Below are 19,981 nucleotides of genomic sequence, written 5' to 3'. Positions count from 1 at the left end.
ATTGACCAATTGAGGGTGGACACGCCTCTGAGAACACAGAGGGGTTAAAAGCAGAATTCCCAGGGGAACTCGCTCTCTTTGGTTCCGCTCAGCCGCAGTGCAGCCTCTCCCCTGCCCGGCCGTGGCTGGTGGGGAGGGGAAGGCCCATGGCCTTACTGAGGTGGGCCAAGGGTGGAGGGACTGGAATCGGGCTGGCCCCAGCAGATGGAAGGGTGGAGAAATCTGGGATGTCTCTGTCCCCCCCCACCAGAGTTTCTCTACCGAGAGGGAGAGAGAAAGAGACAGCAGCAGTCTTGTCAGCAATTTCACCGAGGGGAAGGAGGAGCCGGGGGGGCCGCAAGGTGCCCAGTGCGTAGGAGCCACCGGAGAATCCGGGCAGAGAGCCAGCCAGGGAGTCAGGACTTTTAACCCTTCCTTGAGAAATGAAAGCCTTGTGAATTTTTTCCCCTCCTCGGTTTGAAAGAGAGGAAGAGAAAGAGAGTTTGGACCCTGGGATATTAGAAGGAGAAATTCTAGATGGGAGGGGGACAAGGAGTGGCTTTTGGCTGGACTTTTTCCTTGGTAGCCACTGACTGAAATCAATTTTCTCCTTCAAGAGAGACTGTATTTTGGGAGGATGCCAGTGAGTCAAGAGACCTGCTTCAGCTGGGAAAAGACAGAAGTGGAGCGAACAGAGGAAAGTTAGAGGGTTTGTGGTGGTGCCCTCTGTCCTCAGAGAAGGAGAAGAGAAGAAGATCTCTGTTCTTGGACCCTCGTCCCCAGGGGAAAAATGGGGGGGGACTGTGGTCCCAAACAATGAAAAAACTGAACTGTTGTTTTCTCCCCTCTTGGCAGGGCATCCTTGAAAGGAAAAATCCTAAAAGCAGTCTGTCCATCCATGCATTGGTGGTGAGAGCACTGTGCAGGGAAAGGAGCAAGGTCACCATGGCAAACTTTTTCTCCGGGCGGTTCCATGTGTGACATGGAAACACAGGATGTGGAGCTGTGTTTTCTTGGGGGGTCTGTGGCACAGGAGAGACTCTGTTCCCTCGATGGACTGAGTATCAATTGTCTGGAGGGTGGAAACCTGATTGGTGTCCAGATTGTGTCTCACTGTGGTTTGTTGGAGTTGGGTGGTGGGGGGAGGAATGCTTTTGCAAGGTTTTCATTTTGATCTTTGTGTGTTATTTTTTTTTCCTTTCTTTTTTCCTTTTATAGTAGTAGCTTAATAAAGTTTTTTTCTGTTATTAAGCTTGGGCCTGCTTTGCTCTGTTCTCGATTGCGTTTCACAGCATTCAATTGAGAGATTGCATTTTCATGGGGGCACTGGCATTGTGCCAGTGTCAAACCATGACACTAGCTCTTATGTTAAAAGAAATGCTGCAAGAATGAATAGGTGGGTTCCCTGGACCATAGGAGATTCCCTTGGAGCATCTCAGATACACAGCTTTAATCTGAGAAAGCATCAGTAGGCCTCAGGTTTAGGTAGATGTTCATCTGCATCCCTCCATACTCAGGGAAGGATGCTGAAGAAACAAGTTGTTCACCACTAACAGTGTAGGGTTTATTTGTTTCACAAGTGTAGCCAAACCTCAACAAGCATCAAAACTCTTTTTTAGTGTTTTGGCTTGTATGTTGAGTATTTCAGATTATTCACTTCTGAAAATAAACAGAAATCTGTAGAGCCTGAAAAGGACAGAGTGAAATAAAATGCTAGCTTGTAAAATGTTGATTAAAGTTATTGCTTGGATCTCAAAAAAAACTGTAACCAAACCAGAAATGCAGCCAAATTTTCTTTTACAGAGTGAAGTGCCTCATATGCTCGACTGAATTTATGGTTTGATTATTGTCTACTGAGCATATGGTACAAATTATTTCATAACCCCTCATGAAGCAATGCTCAAGTACTTTTCTTTTTAAATGAACTTACAGCTAAACAATTGATGTCTTCTCTTGAAGAACCATCCCAGACATTAAAGTATTTGTCAGTTCTCAGTAATTTCCAGAGTATCATTAGGATGTATTTGCTATGGATGAAACTAAGCTGAAGTGTGAGTTTTTCTGTATATAGAGACCACCCAGTGTAATTCTCACATGAGTTGCTGCTGTTGGCACAACTGTAGTGGCCACTTGTGCTTGTGGATGTGACCTTGCAAACTACAGTTTAACTGGCCGCAGTCTTCTGGGTATTGTCCAAGATTTGTGTGGCATCTAGCCCAGGAAAGAGAGAATTAATATGTATATATTTTCATTATATGTATATACATACATAAGACACATAAATAATGCATAAATACAGATATGAATGTTTATGTTTACATATCAACATACATATTCTATTACAATTGATAAGCAAGCATTTATGTGTATTTAGACTTGCTCTTTAAGCAAATCTACATTAGAAGCCCGTCTGCAAATAAATATTGGGACAAGCTATAGCTTCTTAATTTCAAATTAAATGCATAGCTCAAAGTTTATACTCTACAAAGAAAAAGCTGGTGTCATCTTCTTGAAAAATTCTTGCTTTTTTAAGCATGTTAGTAAAGTACAAGATGATTTTTTGAGAGAATAATTTCCTGGGAGCTGGTAAACATGTATCTGAGGGACAAAATGGATCAAAACCACCCTCCCAGAAATATTTGTGAGTACTTTTCTCATGAAAAGTATTATAACATATCCAAAAAGTCATGAGAAAATAAATAAGCTTCCCAGGACTGTGTTCACATTTGGCATAACCAATTCTATCTTAAAATACATGTTACGATACCACTAAAACAGTTTTCTAACACCTAAGGATCCAAAAATGAAAGGAAAAGAAAGTCATGTAAAGAAAAATTACCTGATGAAAATGTTTCTAAAATTTGAAATGGCAAACAGAAATGTACTGTCACTGCCAAAAGCATGTCTGAGGAATTCTAAAAATGCTAATTTAGATATACTTCATGTGCATCCTATACAAACTACTCTACTTAAAATTTATGTGTACTTCTTTTAAAAGGTGACATGCTTCTGACCAGTGAACAAGACTGACAGGATTTCCCAGGATACATCATTAGGTATTTTTCCAGTGACATTCTTTTCCCTATTAGCATTTTTTTAATTGGAGTTTTTTCATTTTTTGCATTCATTGTAGCAACCCATATTGTAAGTTATTGACTTCTGTGATGACAAGTTACTTGGTACCTGTTACCTTGTAACTTTGGCTGCTTAGATATCAGCTATACTGGAAACTAGTTGAATCAACAAAAAAACCCCCAAAACCAAAACAAAACAAAAATCACCAAAGAACAAAAAAACCAAAGGCTTGATTGCATGTTGTTGGTCCTACAATATTAATTCTTTCAAATCTAAACTGTTTGGAATTTGACTAGGACAAGCACTACATAAATTTGGCCAGTAGTACATAAGTAACAAGCAGGAGATTTTATTAGTTTTATATCTTGATTAGCACATTGCCTCTGACATTGATTGCATGCTTCTCACTATAAAAATTACAGTAGCTCTCAATGTTCTGGTGGTCTTCCTTCTGATGTGCAAGCAGACAAATATAATAAATATCTACAAATACTCTGCTTAAACAGTTGGAGTTCTGTTCGTTAACCATATTTAGTAAATATTTTTCTCATGTACTTTCTGACATAATTTATAGTTTTCTATTCAGTATTATATTTGTAGAACTTTGTATAGGGAAAGCTCTGGAGATAGCAAAACTGGCATGACGAAGAACTTTATAATATCATTAAGGAAGTGTTGCTAGGAGAGGCTAGTGAGATCACAAGAATACCATTGTAGAAGCTCATACACACTGTCAATGCATAAATTAATTGTAGTGTGTAAAGAAGAAAAGGAAAATGTGTACATTTCATTTGTAATGTGTAAATATCTTCATTTTTCATGCCATTTTCAATCTCTTCTAAGCTTGGAAAGATAAACTTCTAATAAGCAACTGGGATTTCTTATTTGCTCATTGACAAATAAATTATTTATGGATTGAAACAGTAGGATGGGCAATCACACCTAAATATATTTTCTGAAGCTTCTGATGAAAAAAGTAGGAATAATTATAAAAAAAGTTTGATGGTGGATTTGTTAGCATCATGTGTTGCTTAGATTTAGGTGTTTTAGTTTTTACAGAAAAAGATGTCTCAATAGGTATCATGAGGATTTCTTGGACAATAGAAACTAGCAAAAATCCCCAAAATTTTAGAGAAGCATTCCCTTTGCTTTTAGTAATTCTTCAATGAGGGAATTAGCATTGTAATTAATATTTCCTAAAAGTATAAAAAGCTTGAGATAATCTAAATAAATCAGTCTATGTATGAATCTAAATATTTCTATATCTTTCAGGAATAAGTCATTTATACAACAGACAATTGTACTGGTTTTGCATTGGAGCCACCCACAGAAGTGATTTTTTTTGAGAAGAGCTGCTGAGAATCTTCTCTGTGCCTAGCAGAACCAAGTGCTGGCTAGCTTTGAGAATAGGCATGTTAATAGCCAATTAACATGATCCGCCTCTGTAAGATTCACATTTTAAAACTAACAAACACCGGGAACACTCTCTTGTCCTTCCAGAATGGGAACAGGTAACAAGGCCAGCCTGGCTTCCCGGTCGGGCCAGGCTCCAGCGGCTGTCAGGCAAAGAGGGGAGGAATATAATTGATACGTCAGACTCTTTTTCCGTGTAACTCATTTAAAAGTATGGGGGATTGTGGCTTTCGGAGGTCACTTGCGGCTTTCCCCCGTCCCTCCCCAGCCCCCGGGACCCTCTGGCTAGCTGTCCCCTCCGGGGCCGGGGTCTGCCGTGGTCCCGCTGCCCTGGGCTTACCAGGCAGCGTCTGGGTTAGCACGGTACGAGCTGCGGCGTTGCCTCAGTCGCCGCTAGGGTTCGAGATAAAGAGACCAAGAGAGACCAATGGTATGCTTGTCCAGAGAGATTGTATTGCCTGAAGCGTTGCAGTGACCAAAGGCCCCAGGCTATTGCCCAGATACAGTTTTATACAGCAAAATTAAGAGATAAGGTCTAAACAATAGAGACAGTGTCCAGCCTGGACACATCAGAACCACCCCAGGGGTCAGATCCAATGGGAACTGCTCAGGGGTGGGGAGAAGGGGGTTTACAGAGGAATGCTGAAGCGAAACTTTCCCAAAACAATGGGGCATACATAAATGTATCTTTTCCTCAGTTTTCCATTCCCAAGGCCTTTCTAAAACCCTTCCTCCACACTAGCGCACCAGTGTGATAGCAACAGGGGATGAAGTGTTCAAATTGTAGATATGAGCAAAGGCATCTGTACTAAAGCAAGCAGCTGAAGTAGCTGTGATCCCATGAGAAGTTGGAACAGAGAGAGACAAGTCATGAAGACCCTTTACCCCCAGGGAAAGAAGAAGAAAACCTCTGTTCCCAGAGATGAAGATGATCTCTTAGATAGATAAAGAGAACCTTTGGTCTTGAACAGTTCATCCTTAAAATAGTACCCTATATGACATAGCCCATAAACATAGCTGTGGAAAGGCTGTGAAAAGATGGGAGGGACTTCACAATTGTAGATTCCTGGGTGGCTGCTATTCATGGAAATTAAACGCCATGAGAGAACTGTTTTCTTATAGAGAACTCTCCATAAAATGACAAGAGGGACTCCTCTCACTTAGTGAACTGAAGACTGTTCTAGAGGTGATAAACTGACTGAATTGTTTCTGTACATTGGTAGTGGGAAAGAAAGGATTGTAGGGAGAGAAGTGTTCTGAAGGTTTTATTCTGATTCTTATTATTCTTTTATGTCTGTTAATAAACTTTTCTTTATACTCTTTAAGTTTTGAGCCTGCTTTGCCTTCCTCCTAATCCTATCTCATAGCAAGAAATTAGTAAGTATATTTTAGTGGATGCACTAGCGTTTAGTCAGCCTTAGACCCACAACATTAATTGGTGCATTGGCCAGGAAATCTGAAATTGGCCAACCAAAACATAACAACAACTTAACAGATGCCATTATATTAGTATATAAACAATATGTATAAGATATTTGCACTATGTTTAGGAAGATTTATTACTATATGATTTTTTGTATTTTTTTTTTTTCAAAAAGTAAAAACTTCTGTTGTACTGAATATGTGAGTATAGATAATTGCTGGGCATGTGCTCTGGCTGGCAGTGTACTTACAAAAGATAATAACATATGTCCAAATTACAGTGTCTGGGCTAAAATGGCCCAAATAATGATGCTTTTCTTTAGGCTAGACTTTCAGGTGCTTTTACCAGATTTACAATGATACAGAAATTACATGGTTTAGTAGAAATCCAGTTAATCTCCATTGAACATGTTTCTAGTTGTTTTCTCATTTTTTCTTGATAAAAGGCATGAGGCCCAGCATAGAAACCTTCAGTGGAAGTGTTCCTTTCTGTGATCATTGGCATTCTCACTGCACGTATCACTTCAAAGTTGATGATGTCTTCTCTATCATTTTCTTGGTGTCTTCCAACCATGCCACTGGATTTATCTGAGAATGGTGTAGACATTTTGTGGGTCTGAGGCTGAAAGGAGGCTTCCCTTAGTAACTTTGTCCCTTAACATTTTCTATCCACAGGGTTCTGCATAGCAATTTGTCCTGAGACAATATGGTCATGGCCATGATGAGAATGGTCATGGTCATGACAATATTGTTGTGACAGTATGGTCATGGCCATGTTGTTGTAGGTGGGACTAGACTCACTCTCAGTTTTTTAAGAAGACTGATAAACAGAACAAAGCAGAAGGATGTAGACAGTTTTCAGGTAATACAGCAAAGTAAAATTTATTTTTTAGTATGAAAGAAGTGGTTATCTAGTTTTGAATAATGGGGAGAACAGCAACATTGGTTTCTTTGACTCTCTAGCTTTTGGGACTAAATAATGATGCTGTAGAAGGAAGAGAATGACATGGTGATGCTGTCCAAGTACTGAAGAGAAGAAGGGAGGTGAGTGAACAAAATTATTTCCTGTAAATTATCTGAGCCCTAGCCCCCAGATAATGACTTTAAGAAGGTCAGGGTTTTATTACAATGAGGTTAGTGATAAGGTATGCTGCAACAAAAAGATTTTGTAATGATGAATTAAATCTGAATGTACAGCCTTGCTATCAAAAACAGTACACACTATAGGATTATAGTCTATAAGGAGTCTGTAATTAGTAGGCAGGTGGTTTTTTCAGTAACTGGTGTTTTTTCACTAGCTTCTTACTTCTTCATGTGTACAATAATGGTTTTCAAGTGTAGATTTTGGGGGGAGGTAGCAAGAGGAACAGCTGGTTTTTAATGCAGGCATTGCCACCTAATGAATATTCCACTGAGCAAGTTTAACCATAATTTTTAATTTGAACATATTCTTTATTAATGTGTAAAGGTGCAAAATATTTTCATTGTTCTTAATCTTTAGCACATTTAGTATAAAGAAAAAAAGGCAGTCTTTTCTTCCTTGGTAGAATGTTGATTAAATGAGGGTGGATGTCATATGGTTGAATGATTTGGAATTAATCAAATTGTGTGGGTTGACAGCTCAATGACAGAGATGATGGAGAAATTCAAGTATGCTTGATAAATCTCTTGCTGGTTTTGTAAGCAGTCACCTGGGTTTGGTTGGGATAGAGTTAATTTTTTTCTCAGTAGTGTTTTGGATTTAGAATGAGGATAATGTTGATTAACACACTGGTGTTTCAGTTGTTGCTAGGTAGTACATACCGAAAATCAAGGACTTTTCAGCTTCCTCTGCTTCTCTGCTTTGCCAGTGAGGAAGTGCATAAGAGGCCATGAGGGAGCAAAACCAGGAGAGGTGGCCCAAACTGACTAAAGGGATATTCCATACCATAAACTCATGGCGGGGAGTTGGGTGGGAGGTGCTCATACAGCTTGAGGACAGGCTGAATGTCAGTCAGCAGGTGGTGAGCCAGATTGAATTGTCTGTCACTTTTCTGTCTTGGGGTTTAGTTTATTTGTCTTTTTTTTTTTTTTTTTTTTTTAGCCTCACTTTTGTTACAGTTGTTTTTGTTTTCATTATTATTACAGTATTTTAACTTTATTATGGTTTATCAATTTTTTTCCCAGCTTTTTTAGTCAACCCACTGTATCATGGGGGGGGATTGTGGAACTGCATATTACTTAGTCTAGGATTAAACTATTGATAGCGTGATACTATGTTTATGAATTGCAACCCAGAGGAAAAGAAAGAATCATATTGCTCTTCATGTCTACAGTGCTCAGCATTGTATTTTACTATATTCAGAGTCTAAGTTTAAGGAAAAACTGTTTTCTGACAACAAATACTATTCATATTTTCTCTTTTATGAGTATTATTATAATTATTTTAACAGTATATGTTAGTTGTACTATATTCATCTTGTTCCTGAGAATTTAACTGCATTCAAGGACAATACTGTCTTTTTTGGTGATCTTTATGAGGTAATAACATACAGGAATCATTAGCCCAAATGTAATTGAAGCCTGAAACTGTGATAGCTGAGAAAGTGTTTTGTGGTTTTAGTGATATGAAGACTGTCTTCAGTTTAAAAGTAAAAGACATTTAGAACACTTTTTTTTCATTAAGAATGTGAGTCAAACTCTGAATAGTTGACTAGGAAAACAACTTCCTGCTAAGCCAGTGATATCACAAATCTACCATGTTTGCTAAGCTGTTGGGTTACACTAGGCCACTGTAACAATTCTGAGTGTTAAATATGTTTCACTAAATATTTCATCTTTTCATTTAATGCTGGGGGAAAAAACTGAAAGTTTACATACACCAAATTCAGATTCCTTTTTTTTGTCTGACAGAGAAATTCTGCCCTACCCCTTGACAATCTGACAATCTTTGTCAATTTAAATGGTTCAAGTAAGAAATATGAGGAAATGTGAATGAGGGACTACATTCACAAAGCTAATGGCAAAGAAGTAATCTTCCTCCTCTCTGAAAGATGTAACTCTGGGTATAAATCAGCAAAAGCACGTGACAAAATTGTTATCTTTTCCTCCAGAGGTGTGAATTTAATCCTTTAACTCGAATTAGTGTCCTAGCTACCAACAGGTAAGTATTCTAAGATACCATTTTTAGATACTGCTGCTTTATCTTCCCTAATAAATAAAGCTAGGAAAGCTCAGTAAGTCAGTGAACCTCAGCATTAGATTGCAGCTTTATTAGTGTTTTATAAAAATTAAAACAGTTTCACAAAAATGAATATGAAAGACCCAAATCAGAATATATATAATATTTTAGTGACTAGAAAACTTGTCAGATGGGGAAATTCTGCTGAGTTCACTTTCTGTTTCATTTACAAACAAATATTAGAGTACAGATTTCACAGGAGATGTAAATAATGTGATTTCAAAGACACTGTTGAAGTTAAACCCATTTACCCTAGTAAAAAAAAAGTGAAAAAAAAAATTAAGTGCAACTATAAAAGGTCGTTTCAAAATGCCATTTTGAACTCCTGCTTACATGAAAACTGAAATGATAATTCATAATTATATTCTGTTTATTAACTTGCCTATTTAACGTAACATTTTTTATAACTTTGCCCTTCTTTTTTTTTAACAGCACCTTCAGGCTTGAAGGAGTATCTATATATATGGAGGTACGTCAATTAATTTGCATATCAGATTCATCATTGTGACTTCTTGCAGGCCAGATCTGAGAAGTAACCAGGAAACCTGACCCTTAGTGGAGAATGGAAGAACCCTTGAAGTCAGAGCACAACTGAGCACTAGTGTAATCTGCATTTGAATCATCTTTCTCAGATCTGACAGCTACAAGCTGAGTCCTGGCAAAAGCCACAGCCTTAAATTCCATTCAGTGGGAAGGAAGGATAAGAGAACTCAGTGTTTTGCCCCATTGCAGAAACTGCTGTCTCCAAGCCTGACACCTGAGTTCTGTGCTGAGCAGCCAAACAAGAAGTTTTTTATGGGTACAGTCAGCATCAACAAAGATTTCAATATGTAGCGAAAAGGAGAAAGGAAGCACTTAGTAATTTCAGAAAATGGATGCATTTATTGTAACAGAAGAATGTTACTGTCTATGGGGAAGAAGACCTCTGTCATCCCTTGTATATATCCAAAGCCATACAGGAACAGGGAATAAGTGAAGTCACTTAAAAGGCTGTCTCCTGTCCTCCACCCAACTTCGAGGAAGTTCTGCTCTTAGAGATTGCATCTCGATGCACTTCAATTATTTGCACTGTCACTTCCATTCAGGGTAATGATGTGTGCCACCATTTGCACAGATGGCCCCAGGAGATTTTTGACCACAACAAGCTATACTTTGCCAGGGCTTCAAATGGAATTTAAAATTAGAACTGAAGAAAGACATTTATGCTCTCTTTCACTTTGGGGATCTCTTCACAGAAAGGATTACAGTCCTTTCTTAGGATGAAATAAATACATGCATATACATGCATATACATACATATATACATATGTATATATATGAAAAAGCAGCAACATGATAAGGTGTATTTAAAAAGGGGATATAATCTTTTTTAAGAGCATCCATTTTTTTATCATATTAGCAGACGAGAAATTTAATCTATTGAATTGTACATAAAAAAATGTTCCTGTTGAACATTGACATTTAGTCCCAGTTACTGCTAAAGAAGTAATTTGTAATATGTACTTGACATAACATTTTTCTAGCCATTTGTCTATACTTCATGGAAAAATCAAACAGACAAGCAACATTTTCAGTTTATTTTTCTAAATAAATGTGTTGTTTGTATTATTTGCAGTCACTCATTTTGGCTGATTTTCATGATCTCCAAAAGTGATTTAAAGACAGAACCAAAACACAGGGATTGTTTGTTCTTGTTAAGCTGTAATGATTTGCTGAATGAAAGCTTTAATATAAATGCTGTAATTTGTAAAATGATGAAGTATATTTATATAGGCAAATATGTATGGAAAACAAAAGGAGGTATTTTAACTCTTTATTTTAATATCCACAGGAAGATATTAAATATATTATGGGATAGGGTTTTTATTATCAGTGAGTTTTAGTAAGTGAAAATTTGGATGTGTAAGAGTGAAATGAATGTAATCAAATAATGGTGGTTTCCCAAATTATACAGAGATTTTTGCCAGCTGTCTCGTTTTACTCAAAAACTGGTTTAGTCATTTGGGGAGCTAGGTTTTTATGAGGTGTGTATGTCCTAAGGTCTTTGTTTGGTGGGTTTTTTTGTTTTGGCATACTGACAAGACCATGAATTTGATAGTATTTGCTCATAATTTTAAAAGCTACAGAATAAAAGATTGTTTCTTAGAACAATCTACAGTTTGCAGTTAAGAGCAGTCATTGTTATCCAACTAATGCAGTGTTTTGTTGTGGAGTTATTGAACATTTCAATGCTAGAGCTGTTTTTAATAAAAATTGTTTTTCCTTTTTTTTTCTTAGTCCATTAGCCTATGTGTAGTTCAAAGAGAAAAGTAGTGCATTTGTTTCCAAATCACTTAAATAATTTCTTTTAAGTCCAATTTTGTATCTGATTTTTAAAGCTGAATAGCTTTTCTTTCAGTTCATTGCTTTATGGAAGCATTTAAGTGCTCACTAACAGAAAAAATAGCTTTCAACAACAAAAATTAATTTTAAAAGATCTGTGGGTTAACTTTGCGAAGGGCAGATATCTTAAAAATGTGTTGCTCTGCTCTAATGTGCTAACAAATGTTAGTGCGTGTATGTTTTTGTGTGTGTGTGCACGCATAGCACCCTTACCTGCTCATGAATGAAATGCCAGCTCTGCCAAACTAAGTGCCACAAGTCCTGTTACTGCAAAAGATATTCATGTTACTGTATTTTTTGGTGAAAGACCTGACCTGTGTCTTTGCTTGTGATCTGAAGCCATAAACAGCTTTTGAAGTTTGTCAGGAAGCTGGAAAATTAAGTAAGTTTATGTTAGGCTCCCTCATTTGGCAAAAAAACAGATGATCTTATGATTTGACTCTTTATATGAAAGTTAGTGGCCAATTTCCTTTGGTGGAATGGATAAATGAAACCTTTGTATTTGTTAAAGAATGATGTCTGTGTTTTGTTCACACACAATTTAGCTTTTGGCTTATAGTGTTCTTACTGTGATGTTATTTCTGTGTCATTAGAATATGTTATTTGGACATATAACTGGCATGGGCTTGGTTTTCCTCCCTTTTTGGATAATCTATATTTTAAAATTGGAGAGCTTCTTCTTTGAGACAAGTATTCAGTTGTTTGAGAAGGGGACAACATTATTGAAACAATAAGAAAATTTCAGAATGATAATTTGAACACTTCCATAATTGGCTAATAATAACAATTGAAAAAGCTCTTATTTATGTGAACAAAATGCATTCATCTGTATTTGAAAATAGCCCAATAAAAATTCAGTGGAATAATTTGTTACTTCTTGCAAATACTATTCTGCTCTGCTGAGTTTTAGATCAGCTTGTGTGTGAAATTTTTATTGCACAAAACACACCTAAAACTAATGCACAGTTTTCTTCAGAAAAATACATGAGATACAAAAAATAATGATGTGGTCCCAGGAGTGGTTTTATATAATGTGTGCAATGCAAAAATTATGAACATATACCAACATGTAGGCCTAATTTAAGTGACAAATACAATTAGAAGATAACACTGCAAACCACATGTCTCATTAATCATATGTGCACCTCTGCTTAACTGGGACTTCATGCTGGAAAGTAAATTTCAGTGTGCATGCACACTCATACAGTGTCATACATCATGTCTTATTTTACTAGCAGTGTCATTGGGAGAAATTCAGTTTGCTTGATTTTCATAGATTTAAATTAAATTCTTAGATAAGTATTCAATATTGGATATAAATTGAGATGATCTCTGTATATTGTGCATATACTCCCAGGAGATAGCATTTCAACACACAATTTCAGAAATTATTGGCAAATAATTATTACTGAAATGCTTTTTCGTAACTAAAAACCAGAGGAGACAATTAGATTATCTTATTGAACACCAAAAAATGGTGGTATTTCTGTTATGTTCATCCAAGCATGCTAACAAGACCTGCAGAACTTTTGCAACTAAGATGACTTTACAGCAACTGATGGGCCCTTTTGTAGATTTATGTGTCATGCATATAAGAAATGCCTATAGAAATAGTTCTAGAGTAATAGTTTCTGTAGTAATAGTATTAGTAAATGCCATTGTTTCATTAGTTAACATTTGAAAAGCCACCTGAAGCAGCCAATAGGCTTGATAGAATGAGGTGTACAAAATAAAATGCTGACAGTTCTAGATGTGTCTACAAGACAGAATTTCAGCACTTGAATTTTTTAAAAAACAAAGATCACCGTCATTCATTAGAAAAATTGGGATTTGTTAAAATAGATCTTTTGTGGACTGGAAGAAAAGGTTAACAAAAAACTGGTGATCACCAGGATGATATAAAAGTGTCCCTCTCCTGACAAGAGTCACATGTTGTGAATATCCCCAAGGGACAGGGTTTTCTTTTTTCTCTGATTAGTGATGTGCTGGGTATATCGGAAGGCAGTGATGCTGTTAATAAAAGCTGACCACAAGATAGTGGTAGGCTATTGTCTAAGGAGGGGTGGAGAAGGACAGCCACCACTCTGCCCTGGAGCTTCCCCCTGGGGAGGAGGCTGTTACTGAGACTGGATCTTAGAAGGAGTCTTAGAGGACTGCTGAGACTAAGTCAGTGGTTTTCATGGACTGGACTGTTGAAGATGCCATGAGAGAGGAAACAAAAGCCAAGTGGATGTTGTTCAAAAGACTTATCTGTCTAGATTCAACATCCTTGCAGAGCTGCAAGGAAGCCAAGAAATCTCCCCACAGTTCTGAACTTCTGAAAAGACAATTATAAACAAAGACTCCTGTTAGGGAGAAACTAGAAGGATTACTTTAGAGGGTTAAGTCATGGCAGATGGCACAGATCCTATTTAAAGTATTATTGAAAGCAGAGAACAAATATATTCTGCTTTGCTAGAAAAGCTTGAGAAAGGGTAAAAGGGAAACCACATGGCTAATCAGCAGGGTCTCAGAGGCTCCTGAGGGCAAAATGTCCTTCAGCTAGCTGAAGATTTTAAAAGAAAATGTAAGGACTGAAAAAAAAAAAAAAAAAAACCAAACAAAAACCAACAATAAACCCAGAGCAACATTAATCAAATCAATTCCAAGATATTTAAGAGATTTTTTGACTAAAATAGTTGAAAGAAACAAGAATTAAGAAATTCTATTTCTACAACAGATCAGAGGGAAGTCTGGGAGACCATCTGTAATGCTGAAAAATAATAAAGGAAAACAGAAGCACTTAGAAGAAGCTATAGGAACAAAATGGTCAGAACATTTTAATTCTGTTTGTGCTATGGAATGACTTGTAGATTCTCACACCTAAATTTTTTTGTGGGGTAGCTCATATGAAGTCACTTTGATGTGGTACAAAACAAAATGAAGGGATATACACCTAAGATTTTTAAAGACACTCGGAGATGAAATAGCCAAACGGTACCTGTGGCGTACCATTAATTCTTTATTTAAAGCTATTTTGATAGCTTTTGAGATGTGGGGTTGCAACTCTGTTGCCAGTTTTAGATTGAAAGAGTATGGTCCATTAAATCAGTATGAGGCAATAGGGTTGAAAGATATAATAATATCTTTCTAAAAAGAGCTAGAACACATCTAACAGTGTCATTATTACCAAACACCACAGGAAACTGCACAGATGGCTAAGAAAAAAACACAGAGGAAACTTCAGCTGGCTAACAGGAAAGTTGTTGCAGTCATAGAAAGATGTAAAATACTGGAGAAAATATTTTTTGTCAGTTTTCACAGGTAACAGAGGCCAAGAGTGAAGTTCCAGAGGTGATATTCTGTGATCCATATGTATCAAAATATATTTGAACATATGAATATGCTGGAAAAGTAGTGATAATTATATGGTAAATTTGGTGATAATACTAAGTTATTAAAGGTGTTAAATAGAAGTGGCCTGAATGACTGACTAAATTAATTTTAATTTATTAAAATTAAAAATTAAATTCAATGAAGATAAATATAAACAGATATGAAAACAATTTTATATTTAACATATTTCACTTAGCTTTAATTTAACAGTTAAATGTTTCTGTGAAAATGTTGGTCTGGTGCTTAGGAGGTTAGAAAAAATGCAAATATGCAGTTAACATTTATTAGGAAAGCAACAGAGAAAATAAGTGAACACTAAATTTATCATTGGATCAATCAACAGATATGCAGCAGCCTAATATGTTTAACTTTTTAAATACTATGCCCAGTTCCTGGACTGGAAAACAAACAGATATACAAACAAAAAATGTGATCAAACAAAAAGCTTTAGAGAATGAATGAAAAGGTGGAAAAATAAAATGGTACTATTAGATTCTGTCTGTGGAGTGACAGCAGGTAATAATTCTTCTGCTCAACAAAGGTATGAAAGAGAAGTAGAGTGTCAAGATCATGAATAGCATCAAGTGTGCAGTAGCAGGGGACATCAAACAAACCAGCCACTGGGAAGGTCAAAAATAACACAAAAGTGTTTATTTAAGCAATGTGGAGGGAAGCTGTGGTACTCTCACTCAAAATATTGCATTGCTGAAAGTTATGGGAATTAAAGGCTGTGAGAAGAAAAGGAAAAATAGTAACTGAGAGTTGCTAAATGAAATTATCCTGATTTTCCTTCTACTGAAGACCCATTGGTGTCACAGTGAGTATAATGAAGATAAATTTCTACATATGTGTTCTGGATCACTGTTAGCTGCTTTTGTGGCTCACATATTCCATTTCTATAAACTGAAACCGGGGGCAGAAAGTTCTGCTTTTGCGATGTGTACTATGTACCTTACAGAGGCACAAACAAATTCGCAAAACCAGCCAAGAACTTCAATATGGAAAGTATAGGAAAAAAAATCTTTAAGACAGGTAAGTGATGATGTTTTAGAGGTTGTGTCATTATTAAAAATTCACCTGTTCAGTAATGTGTTACATTGAGGTTTATCTACTGAGATTTAAATAGACATGTCTACTTATTAAGAAGACTAATGTCAAGCAAGAAATTAATGTTTCAGGAAGTAAAACAATACCAAATTTAAAAAAAACCCTTCAATCTTTTGATTAGTGCTTACATATTTCTTTAAAATAAATGTGTCTGTTTAATTGTTTCCTTAACTTTATCACTGAAATAAATATCCTTTACCAATAAATATAGTTGCATTGCAAGTTGCGAATGGAAACCACCTGGATAATCAGATTGAGAAGCTTAGATTTTGAGAATCTGAGCCCCATGTTGATCAGATGAACTCCCTTTGAATTAGCTATATTTGAATAACTGGGGAGTTTTCATACATCTCCACAAAACTGACAGCAATAGGGCATATGACAAACCCATTATTTATAGAGGAGACTTTGACATTTTCTTTTGTTAGAGAGATTAATACCTAAAATATATTGCTGGAAATACCAGTCAATAGGATTTAAAACTTTTGAAAATTAAATTGGTAGACCATTTAAGATTATAAATGAACCAAAATCTATATGTAATATGCAATGCAATGAAATTTATTTGATTTAGCCTAGTATTTGTTTCCATTTAAACAGATTTTGCAACAGCAAGAAATAAGTTATGGAAAAATAATTGTACAATAAGATCTTTTTCCTGAAGAAAAATGTTTTAAGTTGTTGCATCTGCAAAAGTGCATACATTTCTAATTGTTGTAATTCAGTGAGCAAAATATTTATTACTGTTGTGACTATCACTGTTACAATTATGGTACTATTAATGGAATAGGACAGTACATTTGGTTTTAAAATTAATCTATCGATTTTTAGAACAAATGCGTGCTTTTTCTCCAGTTTCTCTATAATGCTCTCTGCTTTCCTATTGCTAAAAGAGACTTCTGCTTAGCTCATGCCTCTGTTTTCAAACCACAGTTTTCACTGTGGCATTATAAAACTAACTCAATTTATCTGCTGGGAATTAATTTCTGTTGATCATATGCCCTCTTCTTTTTGCTGAGAAGGAGATATTGCAGGATGGTTAACATGCTTATTTAAGTTCACTTATTTATACTGATTTTATCTTTTGTTAAAGTAAATGCATGATATTTGTGTGCAAAAGCTTGCTAAAGATGCCGTATTTACTATAGACTGTTTAAACAGAAATTTCTAAGTTAATTTCGAATATCTTGAAAATGGATGAGAAGTATTTCCATGTGGCTGGTTATGGCTTTGTTCTATTTGATATAACCATGTATTGTTTTGAGTGGAATGAATTTCACTGAATGAAATCAGTATCTTTTTATACTTTGCAAAATTATTATTTTTTGACATTGTAGAGGACCCTACCTCACACTTAAACTTTAAAGTCTTTCATTAGGATTTAAAATTTCTTTATATAGTTATTGTGCAAAGACAGTAAACAAACAATGATAAAATGCAGAGTATCAAAAGGGAGATATTTTCAAGAATAAAACAAAAAGGTAAGCAAGTTCAAATTTGTTTTGGAAAGATGCAGTCATAAATGAACTGAAAATTCATTATAAGACATAGCTAGAAGATCTAAATTGTGACATGAAGAAGAGGTCACACTGAACATTAGGTTCTTGGAACTGATGCCTGCGGAATATGAATTAATAAAGGGAAAAATATATACCATCATTTTGTCTTCAAATTTTCAAACTTTTGCAGTTAGGGCAGATTAAGCTAAGCAAAACTAAAAGGTTTGGTTAGGATGCCTTTCTGGTTAAAAATGTTCTGGTTTTGCTTTGGAGGTGATCAGTCAAAGCTTTGTCTTCATAACCTTCTCTGATGGTACAGCCATACTTTCTATGGATCCTGGTATTTCATCATGAAAACATTTTTCCATACACACAACCTGATCTATCCAGCTTGGTCCTCAAGGTCACCGTCCCTTCTATAATCGCTTTTATATTATTTGTTACCGCTACAAGGCGTTTATCTCTGCTTCTTCAAATATGGCCGTTAGCTTTGACTTTGCCAGACTAACACCAGCTCCTTTCACTCAACCTTCCTATGCCAGTCATGTCCTTTAGGTCCCCTGTAGCCTCTGCTGCAGGTTCTGCACAGTTCATGCAGCTCAGGGCAAGAGTGTATTGTTGGCTTTGTGGTCAACTCTCACCCTCAAGTCCTTTCAGCAGCTCATCCAGTCACTCTCCACTGCCCACATCTACTCTACCCTAGGTGCAGAGCTTGGCCCTTCTGCCTCTTTAAGTGTAATGAGTCTTCTCTAGGCAAAATCTGTAAGTTTCCTTAGATTCTGTTGACATTGATTTCCATCATTCATTATGTCAGTCACTTTTCTTAGCATTGTCCAGAAAATTGTCAAGTTTGCATTCTATGTCATAATCCAGGTCCCTGATCCCATGTTGCATCATGGCAGTCATTAAGACTGGTGGCATGATTTGCCACTGGTAAATCTCTGTGTGTTGTTCCTGATTGCCTTGTTTTCCATGTATACTCAGAAATTAATTCCAAATTAATGCTATTTGTGAAATTTCTGGTGTAAAATGTGGGGCTTATTTTTTTAGTGTTCCCTTGATCTCCCTTCTGTCGTAATATGAATATAACATTTTTCTTTTTTCAGTTGTTGAGGACCTTTATTGATATACCATGATTTTTAATAGATGATAGTATCCACGTGTTCTCTGCAGTCAGCACTTCTGACACATTGAGGTCAATTTGATTTGGCATCCTGTACTTAAGTTCAACATTTTTAAGTTGCTCCAAACTTCTTCATCTCTTAAAAGCCTGCTTCCAAAATAGGACAAGTATGTTCAGAATTTAAAATGTAGGCTTTGACTGAGGTGAAAATGTCATTAAATAATTCAGCCTTTTCCATATAATCTATCAGTCAACTGGCTCTCCCATTCAGCAGTTTATATTTTCTGTGAATTTCCTTCTGGTATTACATGCTTGTCAGAATTCTTCCTATTACATTTATGTTCCTAACTAGTTTTAGCTCTAATCAGGTTTTAGCCTTTTTATCCTTAACAGAATGAACAATACTTTTATAGTCTACCTTTGATTTCCATTCTTGTTTTTACTTCCTGTATGAATTCTAGCATGTAAGTTCTTTGCATAATGGTTCAGGCCTTTGACAAAAATTTCTGGTCTACCTGCATGAAGGGGTCCTTTTCTCCTGAACTCCAAATAATTTTTCTTTAAAGTCAGCTAATTATTCTGTATATACCTTGTATGAGGCTCCAAGGGTATTATTCAGCAAAATTCTAAATAAATAAAAATCTGCTGTCCTGAAGACAAAATGTTCTGTCCAGAAGGCTGTTCTCTGCCTTTCTCCAAATCCTGGCTCATCTTCTCCTGGTCACTGCAACCCAAACTAACACTCATATGTATTTTTAACTCTTAGCAGCTGGTCAAACAGAGTATTTCCCTGGCTGGGCCACATTAAATTCACATCAGAAATTCATATACAGTGCTCTGAAGACCCTTCTACAATGCTTAAGGTTTGTATTACTTCTTCAGTAGATGTCTATATGGTCAAAATCCCTGTAATGGACCAAGGGCTCTGATCAAGGGATTCCTGTTAATTGTCTGTAGATAGCTTCAGAGATGTCATCTTAGTCAGGCAAGCTGTAACAGATGTGCATCAAATCATGCTGCTTCATCCTCTTGGACCTAGACCTGGAGGGTCTCCACAGACATCTCCTTGGTTTCACACCAGATCTTTCCTCAATCAGGAATTTTCATCACATAGCACATATCTCTGCTTCCTCTGTATCACCTACCTTCCCTCGGCAGGCTTGTGGAACAGATCACTTCAGTCTACTGGAAGCAGCAGTGCTATGGAACTGAAGAGGACAAGAAGTGAATACCATATGTCTTGCAATCTTCATCTTTAGAGGTCTTGATGCACACAGTAACCTGACAGGGAAGATTTATGCCTGGTTTACTACCCGTGAAGAGGCAGGAGCATGACCTAGGTAACATTTCCATAAATGGGAGAAAAGTTGTCAACTGGGATATGAG

General features: G+C 36.4%; 1 protein-coding gene across 5 annotated transcripts in view; it reads left to right on the top strand.

Annotated features, from left to right (window-relative positions):
* Positions 1 to 12,493, top strand: part of PRR16 (proline rich 16) — a 142,755-nt gene extending 130,262 nt beyond the window's left edge. For 3 of the 5 annotated variants that reach the window (XM_021546199.3, XM_077790377.1, XM_021546198.3), the window contains one exon: positions 9,542 to 12,493. The gene's annotated coding sequence lies outside the window, so the exon portion shown is untranslated. Of the gene's footprint in view, positions 1 to 6,852; positions 6,864 to 9,541 lie in introns of those variants that run through there. The other 2 variants (XM_077790378.1, XM_021546201.3) reach the window with 2 other exon arrangements.
* Positions 12,494 to 19,981: the final 7,488 nt, after the last annotated feature.

The sequence above is a fragment of the Lonchura striata genome, chromosome Z, assembly GCF_046129695.1.
Source record: "Lonchura striata isolate bLonStr1 chromosome Z, bLonStr1.mat, whole genome shotgun sequence".
Classification (NCBI taxonomy): Eukaryota; Metazoa; Chordata; class Aves; order Passeriformes; family Estrildidae; genus Lonchura; species Lonchura striata.
The sequence above is the reverse complement of the archived record's forward strand: the minus strand, read 5'-3'. Positions and strand labels throughout refer to the sequence as shown.